Source organism: Cervus canadensis, chromosome X (genome assembly GCF_019320065.1).
Source record: "Cervus canadensis isolate Bull #8, Minnesota chromosome X, ASM1932006v1, whole genome shotgun sequence".
Taxonomy (NCBI): Eukaryota; Metazoa; Chordata; class Mammalia; order Artiodactyla; family Cervidae; genus Cervus; species Cervus canadensis.
The window spans coordinates 54,779,440-54,800,734 of NC_057419.1; the positions used below are offsets into that span (position 1 = coordinate 54,779,440).

The 21,295-nt window shown below is 40.7% G+C and overlaps 1 protein-coding gene and 1 pseudogene across 3 annotated transcripts in view; one reads left to right on the forward strand and one right to left on the reverse strand.

Annotated features, from left to right (window-relative positions):
* The window catches only part of FAM120C (family with sequence similarity 120C), a 131,017-nt gene that overhangs the window by 101,213 nt on the left and 8,509 nt on the right, over positions 1-21,295 (reverse strand). The window lies entirely within an intron of this gene.
* LOC122434417 lies at positions 13,919-14,698 on the forward strand (annotated as a pseudogene).

Here is a 21,295-nt window from a genome sequence, read left to right on the forward strand (position 1 = left end):
AAAGAAAGTAGGAGTTGAGATTCCGAACAACTATCCACAGCTTTTACTTACTGTTCAGTCTAACGAACATGAATTGAGGGACTACAAATGCCAGGATGTAGATAGCACAGAGTAAAGTGAAAGTGAAAGTGAAGTCGCTCAGTCGTGTCCGACTCTTTGCAACCCTGTGGACTGTAGCCTACCAGGCTGCTCCGTCCATGGGATTCTCCAGGCAAGAATACTGGAGTGGGTTACCATTTCCTTCTCCAGGGGATCTTCCTGACCCAGGGATCAAACCCAGGTCTCCCGCATTGGAGGCAGACACTTTAACCTCTGAGCCACCAGGGAAGCCCTGCACAGAGTAAGTCACTTAAAAAGAACACAAAAAGCTATAAGCACAGTACCACTGGAACACAGGAAAGGCACGTAACCAGTCAGTGAGGTAGTGCTTTGTAGAAGCAGCACACCATTTTATAAAATTCAAGGGAAAACAGCTCCCCGAGAAAAGTTTAATGTCTCACTTTTCAATGTAGACATGTAGTCTACATCTGTACTGTGCTTAGTCACTCAGTAGTGTCTGACTCTATGTGACCACATGGACTATAGCTCGCCAGGCTCTTCTGTCCATGGAGATTCTCCAGCCAAGAATATTGAAGTGGTTTGCCCTGCCCTCCTCGAAGGGATCTTCCCAACCCAGGGATCAATCCAGGTCTCCCGCATTGTAGGCAGATTCTTTTTTTTTTTTTCCTTTATTTATTATTTTTTTTTTCAGTGGGTTTTGTCATACATTGATATGAATCAGCCATAGATTTACACGTATTCCCCATCCCGATCCCCCCTCCCACCTCCCTCTCCACCCGATTTCCTCTGGGTCTTCCCAGTGCACCAGGCCCAACCCAGGGATCAATCCAGGTCTCTCCGCATTGGTAGGCAGATTCTTCTTTTTTTTTTCCTTTATTTATTTATTTATTTTTTTCAGTGGGTTTTGTCATACACTGATATGAATCAGCCATAGATTTACACGTATTTCCCATCCCGATCCCCCCTCCCACCTCCCTCTCCACCCGATTCCTCTGGGTCTTCCCAGTGCACCAGGCCCGAGCACTTGTCTCATGCATCCCACCTGGGCTGGTGATCTGTTTCACCATAGATAATATGAGCCACCAGGGAAGCCCAAGAATACCGGAGTGGGTAGCCTATCCCTTCTCCAGGGAAACTTCCCAACCCAGGAATTGAACCGGGTCTTCTGCGTTGCAGGTGGATTCTTTACCAGCTGAGCTACCCAGGAAGCCCATACTCTACAGCTGCTGCTGCTAAGTCACTTCAGTAGTGTCCGACTCTGTGTGACCCCACAGACGGCAGCCCATCAGGCTCCCCCATCCCTGGAATTCTCCAGGCAGGAACACTGGAGTGGGTTGCCATTTCCTTCTCCAGTGCATGAAAGTGAAAAGTGAAAGTGAAGTCGCTCAGTCATGTCCGACTCTTAGCCACCCCATGGACTGCAGCCTACCAGACTCCTCGGTCCATGGGATTTTCCAGGCAAGAGTACTGGAGTGGGTTGCCATTGCCTTCTCCATACTCTACAGCAGTGGCTTTCAAATTGTGCTTCCCAAACCAGGATTTGAGCAGATGGAGAAGTGGACCACATAACCAGACAGGGCAAGTGTTCCTATTTTCTCTTCAATCTGAGCTCATATTCTCCATCTTATCTATTTTATATTTTGGCTCTTTCAAAAAATATTTTACTGAAACATTTTCTACTGAAAAACAAGTTTAAGTACTTATCACTAGAATGTATGCTTCAAGAAAGCCAGGATTTCTTGGTCTGTTTTGTTTATTGGTATACCTCCAGTGCATAGAACATGGAGAATCAATGAACCATTTGGGCCTTCAGCCAATATTTAGTGAGCCAAGCACTGAAATATGTCAGGCACTGACCTAGATGTAAAGATACAATAGTGAACAAGAGCCCCAAATTCCTGTCCTCATGGAGCTGACATTTCTAGTGATTAATATTTCACAATGGGGGAATGGGGCAGTTATTTCAGTTGGTTAGAGTGTGGTGCTAATATTTCACAATAGGCACAGGGCCATAGAGAATATCTAGATTGTAAGCCCACTAGTTGTTAATTGTTTAGTCGCTAAGTTGTGTCTGTCTCTTTTGCAATCCCATGGACTGTAGCCTGCCAGGATTCAGTTCATGGGATTTCCCAGGCAGAAATACTGGAGTGGGTTGCCAAATCCTACTCCATGGGATCTTCCCACCCATGGATCAAACCCCTGCCTCCTGCATTGGCAGGCGGATTATTTACCACTGAGCCAACAGAGAATTCCAAGCTTGCTAGTTACAGCGATTATATAATACCTATCTCTAGAATCTTGCCTGATGATAGAAAGTTTAATCCAGAGGTAATACTGCTTTCTGACCTCTGCAATATGACTTTCTCCAATTCATCCCAAGTTCTGCTGGGATACTAGCCTCACTTCCCTACCATGTTAAATACATGAAACTGGTGTCAGACGCAGACAGGGCTCTGTGGTCCACCTGTTCTCAATTCCAAAGCAAAAATAAATCAGAGATGACAAGGAAGCACCACTTTATAAGAAAAGTAAAGGGCAGGGATGGATTATGTGTAAGTGTGCTTTATCGGTAGAAATATGGATGGCTTATACTTCAACTGCAAGGTCTATGTGCCTTGAAGTCTAATTACCTTAAAATTACAGACTAAAACTACTGCCGATGCAAATTTGTGCCATTACATACTGTGGAGTTCAACAACCATTAAGAAACTAAACTGATAATCACAAAGCTAAGAATAATGTCAAATTAAAAAGTAGGAATAACCCTGGAGTCCAGTGGTTAAGAATCCACTTGCCAATACAGGGGACACTGGTTCAATCCCTACTCTGGGAATATCCCACATGTTGTGGGGCAACGAAGCCTCTGTGCTACAACTACTGAGCCCAAGCTCTAGAGTCTGTGAGCCCCAACTACTGAGCCCACATGCTACAACAACTGAAGCTTACACACCCTCCAGCCCATGCTCTGCAACAAGAGAAGCCACCTCAATAAGAAGCCTGGGTACTGCAGCAAAGAGTAGCCCCCACTCACTGCAACTAGAGAAAGTTTGTATGCAGCAGTGAAGACCCAGTGAAGTCAAATATCAATCCATCTTTTTTTAAAAAAGTAAGAATAGTAGCAATCAAAATCACAGCCAATTCAAGGCAACATTCACAAAGTGGTCTTCACTCTCAACTGTAGGAGTATCAGTTATCTACATACACACACTGGTAGAGTCTTTGCCATTAAATAGTGCAGTCAAGCTAAAGGTGGTAAATACTGATTCAGAGTTACCAAAGGCTATTAAAGATGCTCATTTTAATTTGTGAATACTCAAGTTTAATACCCTTAAATTGCTCTTAGGTTGCCAAGAGCCAGCTCATTTCTGTAGGTGAAACTGCCTATCATATATAAGAACAATAACTTAGATTTATTTTATTTGTTGTGGCTCATCTGGGGGCTGACTATTTTGAGCATAACTGTTGTAATCAGCAGAAACAGCAGGAACTTCAGAATTCAGTGGACCTATGCTCAAATTGAAGTGGTGGGGCAAATCATGGGCAAGTCATTTAACTTCTTCATCTATAAAGTAGAGATTCTGTTATATTCCTACCTAATTTTAAGACTTTGAAATTATTATATATAAAATGTCTAACACACAGGCTCTAAAAAGTCATTATGAAATAAAGTCCAGTCTGTTTATTCTACAAAGATGAATTCTATGGTACATATTACTCTCTGCAGGTCCTCAGAAATATCTGAAACAAGTAGATTCCAGAACAGGCACGTGTTCTACCCAAAGCAGCATCTTTAGGATTGAAAAATCAGGAAGCCTGATGAAAGGTAATCTTAGAAATAAGAGGAAAACAGGGATTTTCCTGATGGTACAGTCTGCCTGCCACTGCAGGGGACATGGGTTCGATTCCTGGTCCAGAAGACTCCACGTGTGGTGAAGCAATGAAGCCTGTGCTCCATAACTACTGAGCCTGTGCACCACAACTACAGAAGGCAGCATGCTCTAGAGCCTGCATGCCCCAACTACTGAGCCTGTGTGCCTAGAGCCTGTGCTCTGCAACAAGAGAACTACTGCAACGAGAAGCCTGTGCACCACAACAAAAAGTAGCCCCTGCTCACCGCAACTAAAGAAAGCCTGCAACAAAGACCCAGTGCAGCCAAAAAGAATAAAAAATGTTTTTAAAAAAAAGAAATAAGAGTCTGTTCTGTTCTTCTGTGTCTCTTGTTCTGTTTTGCATATAGGGTTATTGTTACCATCTTTCTAAATTCCATATATATGTGTTAGTATGCTGTAATGTTCTTTATCTTTCTGGCTTACTTCCAGAGGAATCGGGTGGAGAGGGAGGTGGGAGGGGGGATGGGGATGGGGAATACGTGTAAATCTATGGCTGATTCATATCAATGTATGACAAAACCCACTGAAATGTTGTGAAGTAATTAGCCTCCAACTAATAAAAAAAATAAAAAATAAATAAATAAATAAAACATTTATACTGAAAAAAAAAAAAAGAAATAAGAACAGTCCAAGGTACCTTTTGGGTTACCTTGGCAAGGAAGACAGGAACTGGAGAGATGACAATGATGGTGAGAAACTTCTAAGAGTCCTTGAACTAGGGGCTGCAGCTAACATAAATGAAGATGGTTAAGAAAATCAACCACCAGAAAAAAATTTTCCCTAAATTACACTGTGGGTGTTAACAATATGAACAACTAAAATATTGGCGTTTATAAATTCAAAATTAAAAAGAAAAGTTAAACATAGAAAAATTTAACCATTACATTTTTGCATCTGCTCCTTTGACTTGGAACAGGAGGTCTGATGCTTTTCTAATGTATCAAGAGGTCAATGTTAGGTCTTATATTTTTGTGTTACATGGGTACTAAAGAATTTAGCCTTGAATCCTTTCATTGGGAATGATTAATTTTATCCTATTTCATAATGGAAAACAGCTGCTTTGAAATGTAGGCATTTCCAAATATAAATAGATGTCTTACATAGTGTTTTTTATATTTAGGATTACTACTCCTCAGATATTTGTAGAATTTTGGCATTTGAATGATATCATGCTTCAATTTCAGTACCACAGCACAGTAAATCAGTATCTCCACTGTCACTGAATATTCATTGGAAGGATTGAAGCTAAAGCTCCAATACTTTGGCCAGCTGATGCAGAGTCAACTCATTGGAAAGGACCCTGATGCTGGGAAAGGCTGAGGGCAGGAGGAGAAGAGGGCAACAGAGGATGAGACGGTTGGATGGCATCACTGACTCATCCATCACTGGATGGACATGAATTTGAACAAACTCTGTGAGACAGTGAAGGACAGGGAAGCCTGGCATGTTGTACTCTATAGGGTTGTAAAGAGTAAGACCCAACCGAGGGACTAAACAAAAACAACAACTGTAGCTATTCTTTCACACCATGAACATCAATTGGAAAAGGTTATTTTCATAGAATATAAGGTCAGAGAAACTTTTTCTGGAATTCAGTAGACAACTCCACAATTTGGGGAATGTAATTCAGGCCATCATGTTCATTTACTGGAAACCAATTTCAGCAAAGTCAGCCAGTCTATCTCCTGCCAAATGAGTGGTCTTAAAGCATAATTTTGCTAGGAATGAGCAAATACAACCACACATTTGGAAGATATTTCTGAACAACCTTCCTTTTATTCAAACTGAACTGTAATATCAACCAAATAGGTCAAATATATGATTTTAGTCTTTGCTGGTGTACTGAATGTCTTTTGGATGCCAAGTAAGTTTTTTTCTCCAGTATCTTCAGTACCATACCTCAACTAGGTCAATTAATCTCCATAATAGGGCAGATTTCCATGACATGAATCTAATAATTCACTAAGCAAAGTATTCAACTATGTTTGGTGCAAACCACAATGTTAATTACCAGTTACGGACATGATTCATTTTGAACATTTTGCATAAAAAATGGAATCCTAAGGAATAATACAATGAACAGCCTTAAGTCTTTGTAAAATGTTTCTGTAAAAGAACTGAAGTTTCCTAAGTGCAACGGTAACATTATTGCAGAAGGACCATCTGTAGTTATATTCATTAATTTTGACCAATCTATACTAAAAATTTCAAGACTTTTCTCAACATAAAAAAATCCAGATATTTCTAGATGAACCCATCACAAGTCACTCCAAAAGAGTTAGACTGCATCAAAATTATTAACATATAAATTATATATCTAGGTGCAGTTCTCAAACTTTAGGGTGTATCAGAATCAGTTGGAGGGCTTATTAAAACAAATCGACAAGCTTCACTTCCAGTAGGTCTGGGGTAAGGCCTGATAATGTGTATTTATAACAAGTTCCCAAGTGGTACAGTGCTGTTGATCAGGAACCATACTTTGAGAACCACTTGCTAGACACATAGTTAAGTGTATTGTTAAATGTACAGTGTTTATATCTGCTGTAACCAACTGTAATCTAAAACTTTATAATTAAACTTCTTGACACAATTTGTCACAAAAATGTTCAGCCACCAATCTTAAACATCCTGAACAGTATCTACTACTTTTGCAAATGTTTGTTCATGATGTAAAATTCTGCTGTACTCAACACTCCTTTCTTTTTTTTTTTTTTTTTTTAACACTCCTTTCTTAAATCACTACCTACAAAAAGCTTTTCAAGCCCTGGCAATTTTTTCATGTAATATATAATCACATTTCATGGCAGTATTATTTAATTCTGTCTGTATTCAAAAACAACCTATTGAAATTCCAATCCCTTTTTAAAGTTCTTTTTGTTTCAGCACTCATTCTTGTATACTGGTCATATTTCTTACAATGGTTTATTTTTAAATGGTGTCTTACATTACAGTCTTTCAACAAACACACTGTGTTTAGATACATCATCACTTCCACTAAGAAATAGACTCCCTTTGATTTTCCTTTAAATATTTGTCCTTCTTGTGTAAGTTTTCTCCACTTTTCAGATATGGGTACAAGAAATATTTCATATTCTTCAAAACTACTATAAAAAAAGGACAAGCAAAAAAGAAAACAAAACAAAAAATAGTACAAGCACAACAATCAATGGTGTTTTAGTTTTCTATTTTTGTGTAACAAACTACCCCCCAAACTTAGTAGCTTAAAAAGCATTTATTTTTGCATAGTGTCTGGGAATGCGGCTTAACTGGGTTCTTTGGCTCAGGGTCTCTCACAGGCTGTAATCAAGGTGTCAGCTAAGGTTGCAGTCATCTCAAGGCTTGACTGGGAAAGGATCTGCTTACAAGCTCACTCAAGTGGCTGTTGGCAGGATTCAGTTCCCTGTGGGCTGTTGCACTGAGGGCCTCAGTTCCTCACTGGTTGTTGGTCGGAGGCTGCCCTCAGTTACTTGTAATGTAAACCTCTTCATAGGGCAGCCCACAACATGGTAGTTTGCTTCACCAGAGTGATCAAGCACAAAAATCCAAGGGAGAAGAGACTACAAACAAGATGGAAGTCGCAGTCTTTTATAACCTAATCTTGGAAGTGACATCTCATCACTTTTGCTATATTCTGTTCATTAAAAGCAAGTCACAGTTCAGCCCACACACAGGAGGTGGAGGTAGATTAAACAAGAGTGTGAATACCAGGAAGTGGGAATTACTAGGAGCCATGTCAGTTCAGTTCAGTCGCTTAGTCATGTCCCACTCTTTGCAACCCCATGAACCACAGCACGCCAGGCCTCCCTGTCCATCACCAACTCCCAGAGTCCACCCAAACCCATGTCCATTGTGTAGGTGATGTCATCCAACCATTTCATTCTCTCTCATTCTCTGTTGTCCCCTTCTCCTCCTGCCCTCAATCTTTCCCAGCATCAGGGTCTTTTCAAATGAGTCAGCTCTTCACATCAGGGGGCCAAAGTATTGGAGTTTCAGCTTCAACATCAGTCCCTCCAATGAACACCCAGGACTGATCTCCTTTAGGATCGACTGGTTGGATCTCCTCACAGTCCAAGGGACTCTCAAGAGTCTTCTCCAACACCATTGTTCAAAAGCATCAATCTTCGGTGCTCAGTTTTCTTTATAGTCCAACTCTCACATTCATACATGACTACTGGAAAAACCATAGCCTTGACTAGATGGACCTTTCTTGACAAAGTAATGTCTCTGCTTTTTAATACGCTGTCTAGGTTGGTCATAAGTTTCCTTCCAAGAAGTAAGCGTCTTTAAATTTCATGGCTGCAATCACTATCTACAGTGATTTTGGAGCCCAGAAAAATAAAGTCTGCCACTGCTTCCACTGTTTCCCCACCTACTTGCCATGAAGTGATGGGACCGGGAGCCATGTAGAAGATGGCTACAATGAAAGGCAAGTGGTACTTGGTCAGACACCATGGAGCAGTACAGACTGCAATAAATGAAGACCATGTGGCTTGACAAAAGGGGCAAGTCAGTGTTGCACAAGGATGATATTTCAAGAGCGGCTAGAATGTTAAAATTCTTGGTAATATTTCACAATTTTTAAAATGTTGGCAACAAATCCATACTTGTTAAAAATGAGTGTGTAAAATGCAAGTTAAATGATAGAAGGAAATGAAAAACCATTCAACTAGATGATGCCTTAATATTCAATCCAAACCCACAATGTGACTTTAGATCCTGATGAACACTACTGATCAATGAAAAATCAATGGAATTCTTTTAAAAAATGTGTGGAGCTATGGGCTGCCAGTTTGCCATCCTTGCTATAATCCTTGTGATTTTCTTTGTGGTACAGATGAAAATGCAAAAGTTTTGGTGTCTGAAATGCAAATTGTGGTCCTGCCACTTTCACTATGTCCTTGGGCCTAGGACAAGGGTCAGAGAAAAGATCCTCAGGGCTATTACTGTTAGTATTTTCTTACTTGTCTTTCCTACTAGACTATGAGCTCCTGGAGGATTAGAGTACCACTCCACCCGACTGCAGTGTTCTCTTATCTCACTTTCTTAGTTCATTTTTCCATACAGCACTTACTATGCTTCCTAAAAGACAATACACTTTGTCTTTTTATCTGGTTTATTGTTTGTCCTTCCTACCAGAATATAAACTTCATGAGGTAAGAAACCTGTTTTTGTTACTGCTTTATCCTCTCAATATTAAACTGTGCCTAGTGCACAGTAGAAGCCCATTAAACATTTATATAAGGGATAAATTCCATTGTTCATAGTACAGAGCACAGGGTCTATAACAGAATAGGTGTTCAAAAAATGCTAAAAAGCATCCATTGTTCTGATAAGAAAAATGAAGTGAAATGAGGCCAGAGAATGGTAGGCAGATCAAGAAGTACCTTGCATGTCACATCAAGCTTAAGGCATGAGAGTGAAATGTCAATGTCCAGCTTACTTGATATACAATATATTTTGTTCAAAGTAATTGAAGCTGTCATTAATATGGCATTTACTATATTGCATATAATGTTCTAAGCACTGTACTTAATTTAATACTCACAATAAAGTCTGTAAATAAGATTAAATAACATAATTAATCTATGTAAGCTACTTAGCCCAGGTGGTAGCTATCATTACTAAGACCAAGGGGAAATTTATTCTATAAGTGCATTGCTAAACAGCTACAAAGCTTACTTTTCCTTAACAAACTGTGGCAATTACATTTGAAATTGAGTAAGTTTCATGGAATGAACCTATAACATTAAAACACTGGCTCTAAATTCTTCCTTATCTGCCTTTCAAAGTCTTCTATAGTAAATGAGTCTATCAACTTACCTCTTTCTCTTTCATTAACCATTATTATATACAATGCGTCAAGCCCTGCAGCAAAATCTCTGCCCTCTTGGAACACAATTAAAAGATAATAGGAACACCCAATATGGATAAGTCATAGTGGAAAGTTGTGACAAAATGTGGTCCACTGGAGAAAGGAATGGCAAAAACACTTCAGTATTCTTGCCGTGAGAACTCCATGAACAGCATGAAAAGGCAAAAAGACATGACACTGAAAGATGAACTACCCAGGTCGGTAGGTGCTCGGTATGGTACTGGAGAAGAGTGAAGAAATAACTCCAGAAGTAATGAAAAGATGAGCCAAAGCGAAAACAACGCCCAGTTCTAGATGTGACTGGTAATGGAAGTCAAGTCTGATGCTGTAAAGAACAATAATGCATAGGAACCTAGAATGTTAGGTCCATGAATCAAGGTAAATTGGAAGTGGTCAAACAAGAGATGGCAAGAGTGAACATCAACATTTTAGGAATCAGTAAACTCAAATGGACTGGAATGGGCAAAATTAATTCAGATGACAATTGTATCTACTATTGGGGCAAGAATCCCTTAAAAGAAATGGAGTAGCCCTCATAGTCAACAAAAGGGTCCAAAATGCAGTACTTGGGTGCAATCTCAAAAATGACAGAATGATTTCTGTTCGTTTCCAAGGCAAACCATTCAACGTCAGAGTAATCCATGTCTATGCCCCAGTCAGGAATGTGTAAGAAGCTGAAGTTGAATGGTTCTATGACTACCTACATGGTTCTATGACTACTACTACAAGACTTTCTAGAACTAACATACATAAAAGATGTTCTTTTCATCATAGGGGAGTGGAATGCAAAAGTAGGAAGTCAAGAAATACCTGGAGTAACAGGCAAGTTTGGCCTTGGAGTACAAAATGAAGCAGGGCAAAGTTTCGTCAAGAGAATGCACTGGTCATAGCAAACACCCTCTTCCAATAACACAAGAGATGACTCTACACATGGGCATCACCAGATGGTCACTACTAAAATCAGACTGATCATACTCTTTGCAGCTGAAGATGGAGATGCTCTATACAGTCAGCACAAACAAGAACGGGACTGACAGTTGCTCAGATCATGAACAACTTAGATCATGAACAACTTATTGCCAAATTCAGACATAAACTGAAGAAAGTAGGGAAAACCACTAGACCATTCAGGTATGACCTAAATCAAATCCCTTATGATTATACAGTGGAAGTGACAAATAGATTCAAGGGATTAGATTTGATAGAGTGCCTGAAGAAACATGGATGGAGGTTCTTAACATTGTACAGGAGGCAGTGATCAAGACAATCCCCAAGAAAAAGAAATGCGAAAAGGCAAAATGGTTGTCTGAGGAGGTTTTACAAATAGCTAAGAAAAGAAGAGAAGCTAAAGGCAAAGGAGAAAAGGAAAGATATACCCGTCCGAATGCAGAGTTCCAAAGAATAGCAAGGAAAGAAAGCCTTCCTCAGTGAACAATGCAAAGAAATAGAGGTTAAAGACTAGAGATCTCTTCAAGAAAATTAGAGATACCAAGGGAACATTTCATGCAAACCGGGGCACAATAAAGGACACAAATGGTATGGACCTGACAGAAGCAGAAGATATTAGGTGGCAAGAACACAAAGAACTACACAAAAAAGATCTTCATGGTCCAGATAACCATGATGGTGTGATCACGCACCTACAGCCAGACATCCTAAGTGTGAAGTCAATTGGGCCTTTGGAAGCATCACTGTGAACAAAGCTAGTGGAGGTGATGGAATTCCAGTTGAGGTATTCCAAATCTTCAAAGATGATGCTGTGAAACAGCTGCACTCAATATGCCAGCAAATTGGGAAAACTCAGCAGTGGCCACAGGACTGGAAAAGGTGTTTTCATTCTAATCCCAAAGAAAGGCAATACCAAAGAATGTTCAAACTATACACAATTGCGCTCATCTCACCCGCTAGCAAAGTAATGCTCAAAATTCTCCAAGTGAGGCTTCAACAATATGTGAATCAATAAGTTCCACATGTTCAAGCTGGATTTAGAAAAGGCAGAGGAACCAGAGATCAAATTGCCAACATCCATAGGATCATAGAAGAAGGAAGTGAGTTCCAGAAAGACATCTACTTCTGCTTTATTGACTAAACCAAAGCCTTTGACAGTGTGGATCACAACAAACTTGGAAAATTCTTCAAGAGATGGGAATACCAGAACACCTTACCTGCCTCCTCAGAAATCTGTATGCAGGTCATTAAGAACCAACTGTAAGAACTGGGCATGAAACAACAGAATGGTTCCAAATTGGGAAAGGAGTACCTAATGGCTGTATATTGTCACCCTGCTTATTTAACTTATATGCAGAGTATATCATGCAAAATGCTGGGCTGGATGAAACACAAACTGGAATCAAGATTGCCAGGAAAAAAATCAGTAACCTCAGATATGCAGATGATACCACCCTTATGGCAGAAAGCGAAGAGGAACTAAAGAGCCCCTTAATGAAAGTAAAGAGGAGAGTGAAAAAGCTGCTTTAAAACTCAACATTCAGAAAACTAAGATCATGGCATCCAGGCAAATAGATGGGGAACAAAGGAAACAGTGACTGACTTTATTTTCTTGGGCTCCAAAATCACCACTGATGGTGACTGCAGCCATGAAATTAAAAGACACTTGCTATTTGGAAGAAAAGCTATGACCAACTTAGACAGCTTATTAAATAGTAGAGACATTATTTTGCCAACAAACATCTGTCTAGTCAAAGCTATGGTTTTTCCAGCAGTCATGTATGGATGTGAGAGTTGGACCATAAAGAAAGTTGAGACTGAAGAATTGATGCTTTTGAAGTGTGGTGTTGCTGAAGCCTCTTGAGAGTCCCTTGGACTCCAAGGAGATCAAACCAGTGAATCCTAAAGAAATCAGTCCTAAATATTCATTGGAAGGACTGATGCTGAAACTGAAGCTCCAACACTTTGGGCACCTAATGCAAAAAACTGACTCATTGGAAAAGACCCTGATGCTGGGAAAGATTGAAGAGGGGAAGAGAAGGGGATGATAGAGGATGAGATGGTTGGATGGCATCACCGACTCAATGGACATGAGTTTGAGCAAGCTCTGGGAGCTGGTGATGGACAGGGAAGCCTGGCGTGCTGCAGTCCATGTGGTCGCAGAGTCAGACGCAACTTAGCAACTGAACTGAGTAACATACAAATTTCCAGTCAAAAGGTAAGTAAGTTCTAGGGATACAGTGCACATGGCAATGGAGAAAAAAGGAGAATTATAATGTGATATGAAAATACTATGAGAAAAAAAAAACGAGAATTAAAAAAAAAAGGCACTCTGGCAGCACAAGGTAAGGCATCATTTACCTCGGCTGGGAAAGATTTCATAGTGACAACATTTTAGCAAGAATAAGTAGGAACCTGCTACACAAAGAGTGAGAGTTAAATAAGAAAAGCACTATATGAGAAGACATGGTATGTCTAGAATGTTAAAAAAAGAAAGTTCAGAATGGTTGGGACCTTCCAATGTTTGGAACAGGTATGGCAAATGTAAGCACCAAGTAAGTTGGAGAGAGTTTGGGATCAGACTGTGTGAATGGCATTGTCTGCCATGCTCACAAGTCTGAGTTTAGTAAGGTTAGGCAAAAAGTCATTGGGTATCTTTGGGCACAGAAAAACGTCAGCTTCTCTGATAGCAATGTAGAAGATGGACTATGGCACAAAGAGAGAGGCAATTTTCACAGTTCAGGTAAGAAATGATGGCAGCCTGAACTACAGCAATGGGGTTGGAAGTAGCTGGACTCAGGAGATATATTTGAGGTAAAGGTGACAGGATCTGGTGACCAAGTGGATAGGATAAGTGACAGGAAGACTGAAGAATTGAGAAGATCCTCATGGTTTCTGGCTTGAAATGATGAAAGATGACATTCATAGAAAAAGAGAACACCCTAAGTAGAACAAGTTTTGGTGGAAAATAATGAACTCCGGCTGCTGGGCTCCGGCGTTCCGTCGGCGGAGGGCGAGGCGGCGTGGACAGCGGCCCTGGCACCCCGCGCCTTGCCGCCCGCAGCCGCGCGCCCGCCCGCCCGCCTCTCCCGGAGCTCGCCGCCTTTCTCCTTAGCGCCTGGCCGCCGCGGCCCAGCGAGCGGCCCAGATGCAGGCCATCAAGTGTGTGGTGGTGGGAGACGGAGCTGTGGGTAAGACTTGCCTCCTGATCAGTTACACTACAAATGCATTTCCTAGAGAATACATCCCCACTGTCTTTGACAACTACTCTGCCAATGTCATGGTGGATGGAAAACCCGTGAATCTGGGCTTGTGGGACACAGCCTGACAAGAAGATTATGACCGATTACGCCCCCTGTCCTACCCGCAGACAGATGTATTCTTAATTTGCTTTTCTCTTGTGAGTCCTGCATCATTTGAAAATGTTCGTGCAAAGTGGTACCCTGAAGTGCGACACCACTGTCCCAACACACCCATCATCCTGGTGGGGACGAAACTTGACCTGAGGGACGATAAAGACACGATCGAGAAGCTGAAGGAGAAGAAGCTGACGCCCATCACCTACCCGCAGGGCTTGGCCATGGCCAAGGAGATCGGTGCCGTCAAATACCTGGAGTGCTCCGCGCTCACGCAGCGAGGCCTCAAGACAGTGTTTGATGAAGCGATCCGGGCGGTTCTCTGCCCGCCCCCCGTCAAGAAGAGGAAGAGAAAGTGCCTGCTCTTGTGAACGTCTGCCCACCACCGTCCGCCCCCAGGACCCTTTGTATGCTTTGCTCAAAGGTGGAGCCTTCGCACTCAATGCCAAGTTTTTGTTACAGATTAGTTTTTCCATAAAACCGTTTTGAACCAATCAGTAATTTCTAGGTTTTGTTTGTTTAAAGTGTAAGAGTTCAAACTTTCACATTCTATTAAAGTTCAGCCCTAAAAAAAAAAAAAAAAAAAGAAAATAATGAACTCCATCTTGGGTATTTTTTAATATAAGTGACCTATAAGACATCTTGGATTTTTTTAAATATAAGTGACCTACAAGACAATGAAAAGATGTGTTGAAAGCTTATGAGAGAGGTTGGGCTAGAGAAAAACAGCTATAGGAATAATCATAATACAGTTAACATTTAAAGGCACAATAACGGATAAGATTGCTCAGAAAATGAATGTCGAAGAATATGGTTAGGGCAGAATTCATGAGAGCACCAATGCTTAAGGAAGCAGTAACAGGAGGAGAAACAACTAGAGACTTATATGGGAGAATCAGCACTAAGCTGCATTATGGAATCCAAGAAAGGAAATTCAAAGAAAGGATATCTCATAGAGCATGAATAAAGGGTAAGAACGGAAATGATTTTGGTGGCTTCAGAATGGTGACATCACATATCAAGTGGCAATAGGCTAGGGAATGGGAATTAATAAAATCTTCTATCTTCAAGAATGATGATGGTTAAAAGGGAAGAAGAGGGATTAAGGGAATTACAAATCAAAGGGGAAGTTTTTATTCTTTAAAGGTTATTTGTATATGCATATGTACTTATAAGTGAAAGAAACCAGAAAGGGAGAGACTTAAAATGTAGGGAAAAAAAGAGACTGCTTCTTTTGAATTCCTATAAAATCATTATGTGAGTCACTCACTTGGCACTGAGCTTACACATTTGCTTGTACTGGCAGTACTGTCCATTTAGCAAATGAACATAAGTGCTCAATAAATCTTAAAAAATTTTTTTATTGCATCAATGCATATTATCTGGCTAAAAAGTGTGCAATTTGACACAAGAACGTACAAAAAGGAAACCATGTGGTGAAACTGTGGAAACAGACTTTACGCAATACAAATCCTGGACAGAATTTTATACACTATTTACTGTATATTTTGTTGTTGTTCAGTCATTTGGTCATGTCTGACTCTTTGCAACCCTATGGACTGCAGCATGCCAGGATTCCCTATCCTTCACTATCTCTCAGAGTTTGCTCAAACTCATGTCCATTGAGTTGCTGATGTCATCCAACCATCTCATCCTCTGTCGACTCATTCTCCTCCTGCCCTCCATCTTTCCCAGGATCAGGGCCTCTTCCAATGAGTGGGCTCATTGCATCAGGTGGCCAAAGAATTGGAGCTTCAGCATCAGTCCTTCCAATAAATATTCACGTTTGATTTCCTTGATCTCCTTGAAATCCAAGGAATTCTCAATAGCCTTTTCCTAGCACCACAGTTTGAAAGAATCAATTCTTCGGCACTCTGCTTTCCTTATGGTCCAATTCTCACATCTCTGTATGACTACTGGAAAAACCATAGCTTTGACTAGATGTAAGTGATATCTCTGCTTTTTAATATGCCTCCAGGTTTGTTATAGCTTTTCTTCTAAGGAGCAAGAGTCTTTAATTTCATGGCTACATACACCATCTGCAGTGATTTTGGAGCCCAAGAAAATAAAGTCTGTCACTGTTTCAACTGTTGCTCCACTATTTGCCATGAAGTAATGGGACTGGATGCCATGATCTTAAGTTTTTTGAATGCTGAGTATTATGCCAGCTTTTTCACTCTCCTCTTTCACGTTCACCAAGAGGCTCTTTAGTTCCTCTTCACTTTCTGCCATAAGGTTGGTGTCATCTGCATATCTGAGGTTATTGATATTTCTCCTGACAATCTTGATTCCAGCTTGCATTTCATCCAGCCTGGCATTTCACACGATGTACTCTGCATGTAAGTACATAATGTACTTTGCATGTAAGTGAAATTAGCACAGTGACAACATACAACCTTGACATACTCCTTTCCCAATTTTGAACCAGTCCATTGTTTCATGTCTGGTTCTAACTGTTGCTTCTTGACCTGCATACATGTTTCTCAGGAGGCAGGTCAGGTGGTCTGGTATTCCCATCTCTTGAAGAATTTTCCACAGTTCATTGTGACCCACACAGTCAAAGGCTTTAGCATATCCAATGAAGCAGAAGTAGATGTTTTCTAGGAATTCTCTTGCTTTTTCTATGATCAACTGCTGTTGGCAATTTGATCTCTGGTTCCTCTGCCTTTTTAAAATCCAGCCTGCACATCTGAAAGTTTTCGGTTCACATACTGTTGAAGCCTAGCTTGAAGGATTTTGAGCATTACTTTGCTAAGCATGTGAAATGAGTGCAATTGTGTGGTAGTTTGAACATTCTTTGACAATGCCCTTCTTTGAGATTGGAATGAAAACTGATCTTTTCCAGTCCTGTGGCCACTGCTCAGTTTTCCCAATTTGCTGACATAATGAGTGCAGCACTTTAATAGCATCATCTTTTAGGATTTGAAATAGCTCAGCTGGAATTCCATAACCTCCACTAGGTTTGTTCATAGTGATGCTTCCTCAGGCCACTTGTCCTCACACTCCAGGATGTCTGGCTCTAGATGAGTGACCACACCATTGGGGTTATCTGGGTAATTAATAGCTGTTTTGCATAGTTCTTCTGTGTATTCTTGCCACCTCCTCTTAATCTCTTCTGTTGGGTCCTTTTTGATTCTGTCTTTTACTGTGCCCATCTTTGCATGAAGGGTTCCCTTGGTATCTTCAATGTTCTTGAAGAGATCTGTAGTCTTTCCCAGTCTATTGTTTTACTCTATTTGTTTGCATTGTTCACTTCAGAACGCTTTCTTATCTCTGCTTGCTATTCTTTGCAACTCTGCATTCAGATGGTATATCTTTCCCTTTCTCCTTTGCCTTTTGCTTGAACCCCATGAACAGTACTAATGTCTAGACCAAAGGAAAATCATTTCACTTCTTTGCATCTGTTATTCAACTGTTAAATGAGCAGAAAAGCACACATTTTGTGAGCTTATGTGGATTAAACAAGATATGTAAAAAGCACTTGCTATACAACCTGGTGCTCAAGAACAGAAATAATTACTATTATGGTAATTTTTCCTACCACTGGTGCATCTAGAAGAGTCACTAACATTTCAGGATGTGTCAATGATTGAGGACAATTAAATAATCAGGAGGTAAGAAGATGGCAGAGAAGTAAGACAGGGAAATTGCCAGTCACCACAAATATATCAAGAACTCATCAATATGAAGAGCAACGTCTATAAAGCAACCTCTAGGCAATAGCAGAAGACTCCAGGCCTCCAGGGGGATAGGTTAAGCTCCCTGGAATGAGGTAGAAGAGAGAATGGGAGACATAAAAAGGGAAAAGACAGAGAAACTTCTGGATGGGAGCTTGTGCCCGAGGGAGGGAGGGAATCCTGAAGCAGGAAGAGTTCCTGTGCACTGGGAAACTCCCTCACAGGCAGGCCCAAGGGGGAGATGCAGAATCTGGGAAAACTGGCAAAGCGGGCCTTAGAGGGCAGAAAAGAGAAAAAGCTGCACTCCTTAGCCCGTAAACAACTCACGGATTGTGGCCCTGAGCAAATGGTGGGCTCAGGGAACTGAGAGAAGGCCACAGAAGTCCCACGGTGCAGAGGGTGGGCCCAGGGTGACGAGCGAGGCACAGCATACAAACCTCTCCAGCACACACAACCCTCGCAGCTCAGAGGGCAGGCCTGGAGAGCCGAGACAAGTGCACACAAGACCTGTGACATAGAGGGCTGGCTGCTGAGACAAAACAAGTGCACGCAAGCCCCGAGACCCAGACGGTGGGTCCAGGGAGCAGAGACAAGTGCACATAAGCCCCAGGATGCAGAGGGTGGTCCCAAGTAGCCGAAACAAGTGAACACAAGCCCTGAGACATAGAGGGTGGGCCTGGTGAGCTGAGACAAGTGAACACAAGCAGCACAATGCAAAGTGTGGGCTCAGGGAGCTGAGACAAGTGTACACAAGCCCCATGATGCAGAGGGTGAGCTCAGGGGCCTGAGGGAAGCCCACAGAAGTCTCTGCAAAGCAGAGTGCACAGTTTGGGAACCAAGAAAAGATCCACATAAGATCCCATCTAGCAAGCTTTGTTTTGCAGTTCAGGGCAGGGCAGGACCGGGGAACAGAAGCACCAGCAAAGATTCCAGGGACAAGTAGGGGGCTGGCGGCAGTGAAGATATACTGAGAGGGCTTTGATACAGCTGTGGAAATAGATGTGTGTAACACTGCTAAAGCTAGAAGGACTGCCCAAAGACAGAAGGACTGCCCAAAGACATACTGAACCCACAGACACCCCAAAACCTACTAGTGGAAACTGAATTGCCCTTTAGAGAGACGAGATATAGGCACATCAACGAGAACACAGGCACAAGCTCCCCCAACCAGGAAAACATCACAGGAACACTAATCCAACCCCCACCCACTGGGGCGGAATCCACAACCAAAAAGAACTACGACCTTGAAAACGTTTTTTTTCTTATAAATCACAGTTTATTCCACCTACATATTTCTACCTTCACATTAGCCTTTTGTGGTGGTGTGGAGTTTTCCTCTTTGTTTTTCCTGTAAACAAAAAACTCATTTTAAGATTACTTTTTCCTTTTTCACCCCTTTTTTGGGGGATTTCTTGGATTTTGTTTTTGATATATTTGACTGCTTTTCTTATACATCCTTACCAGTTGTAGCTATTCCCAAATATGTATAAATCTTTCACATATGTCTATTTATCTTTGTTTTTCTATTTTGCTTTTCTCTTGTTTTTACCGTTTCCACCCTTTCCTTTCCTCTCCCTTCTCTTCTTTTTTTCTTTTCCCTATTTTCCTTCACTTTCTTTTTTTCACCAAGTAAGTTAAATTCTTGCGCTCTCTTTGCTATATTCCCCAGTTGACACTCTGCTCAGGCTCAGTTTTTCAGATTGAGCATTAGCTAGCTCTGGTTTTAATTGGTCGATATCATTTTTCATCCTTTCTTCACAAAGTCAGTCTCCTGTACTCTTTTCTTTAGAATACTTTGCTTATAACTCTATGTGTGGAAGTGTGTGTATATGTCCAAGTATTTCTGTAATTATCTGCTTGATCAGCTTGGTCTCCTCTCACTAGAATACCGGCAGATGTCACCCCAACAAGAAGTCAACAGAAACCACTCAACCTACCTTTCCCTACAAGGGCAAAAACCAACAGGAAGAAGGAATACAACTCTAAAGCCTGGGAAAAGGAGACCTCAAGTGGAGCAAGTTAGAAAAATATCAAAAAGACAGAGAAATACAGCACAGATGAAGAACAAGGTAGAAACTTACAAGACCAAACACACAAAGAGAAAATAAGCAACCTACCTGAAAGAGAATTCAGAATAATGACAGTAAAGATGCTCTAAAGACTTGAAAATAGAATGGAGAAAATGCAAGAAACAATTAACATAGTTAATACAATTACCAGTACATAGAAGAAATAAAGAATAAGCAAACAGAAATGAAAAACACAATTACTGAAATAAAAATACTCTAGAAGGAATCAATAGCAAAATAACTGAGGCAGACTGGATAGGTGAGCTGGAAGACAGAATGGTGGAAATAACTGCTGGAGACCAGAATAAAGAAAAAAGAATGAAAAGAATTGAGGATAGCCTCAGAGACATTTGGGACAATATTAAACACACCAACATTCAAGTTATAGGGGTCCCAGAGGAAGAAAAACAAAAGAAAGGCACTGAGAAAATTTTTGAAGAAATTATAGTTGAAAACTTCCCCAACACAGGAAAGGAAATAGTCAATCAAGTCCAAGAAGCGCAGAGAATCCCTTACAGAATAAACCCAAGGAGAAAAACATTGAGACACATATTAATCAAGCTAACAGAGATTAAGCACAAAGAAAGAATGCTAAAAGCATCAAGGGAAAAGCAACAAGTTAACATACAAGGGGAAACCAATATGATTAACAGTGGATCTTTCAGGAGAAATGTGGCAGACCAAAAGGGAATGGCAAGATATATTTAAAGTACTGAAAGAAAAAAATCTACAACCAAGATTACGATATGCAGCAAAGATTTCATTCAAAATTGATGGAAAAATCAAAAGCTTTACAGACAAACAAAAGTTAAGAGAATTTAGCACCACCAAACCAGCCTCACAACAAATACTAAAGGGAATTACATAGCCAGTGAACACAAGAGGAAAGAAAGACCTAAAAAAACAAACCCCAAACAATTAAGAAAATGTCAATAGGAGCATACATATCACTAATTACCTTAAATGTAAACATATTAAATGCACCAACCAAAAGATACAGACTGACGGAATGGATACAAAAACAAGATCCATATATATGTTGCCTATGAGAGACACACTTCAGACCTAGAGACATATACAGACTGAAAGGATAGAAAAAGATATTCCATGTGAATGGAAACCAAAAGAAAGTCAGAGTGGCAATCCTTATTTCAGACAAAATAGACTTCAAAATTAAGAATATTATAAGACACAAAGAAGGACACTACATAATGATCAAAGGATTGATCCAAGAAGAAGACATAACAGTTGCAAATATTTATGCACCCAACGTAGGAGAACCTCAACACATAAGGCAAACGCTAATATGCATGAGAGGGGAACTCGACAGTAACACAATAAGAGTAAGGGACTTCAACACACCACTTTAGCAATGGACAGATCATTAAAACAGAGAATCAATAAAGAAACAAACCTTAAATGA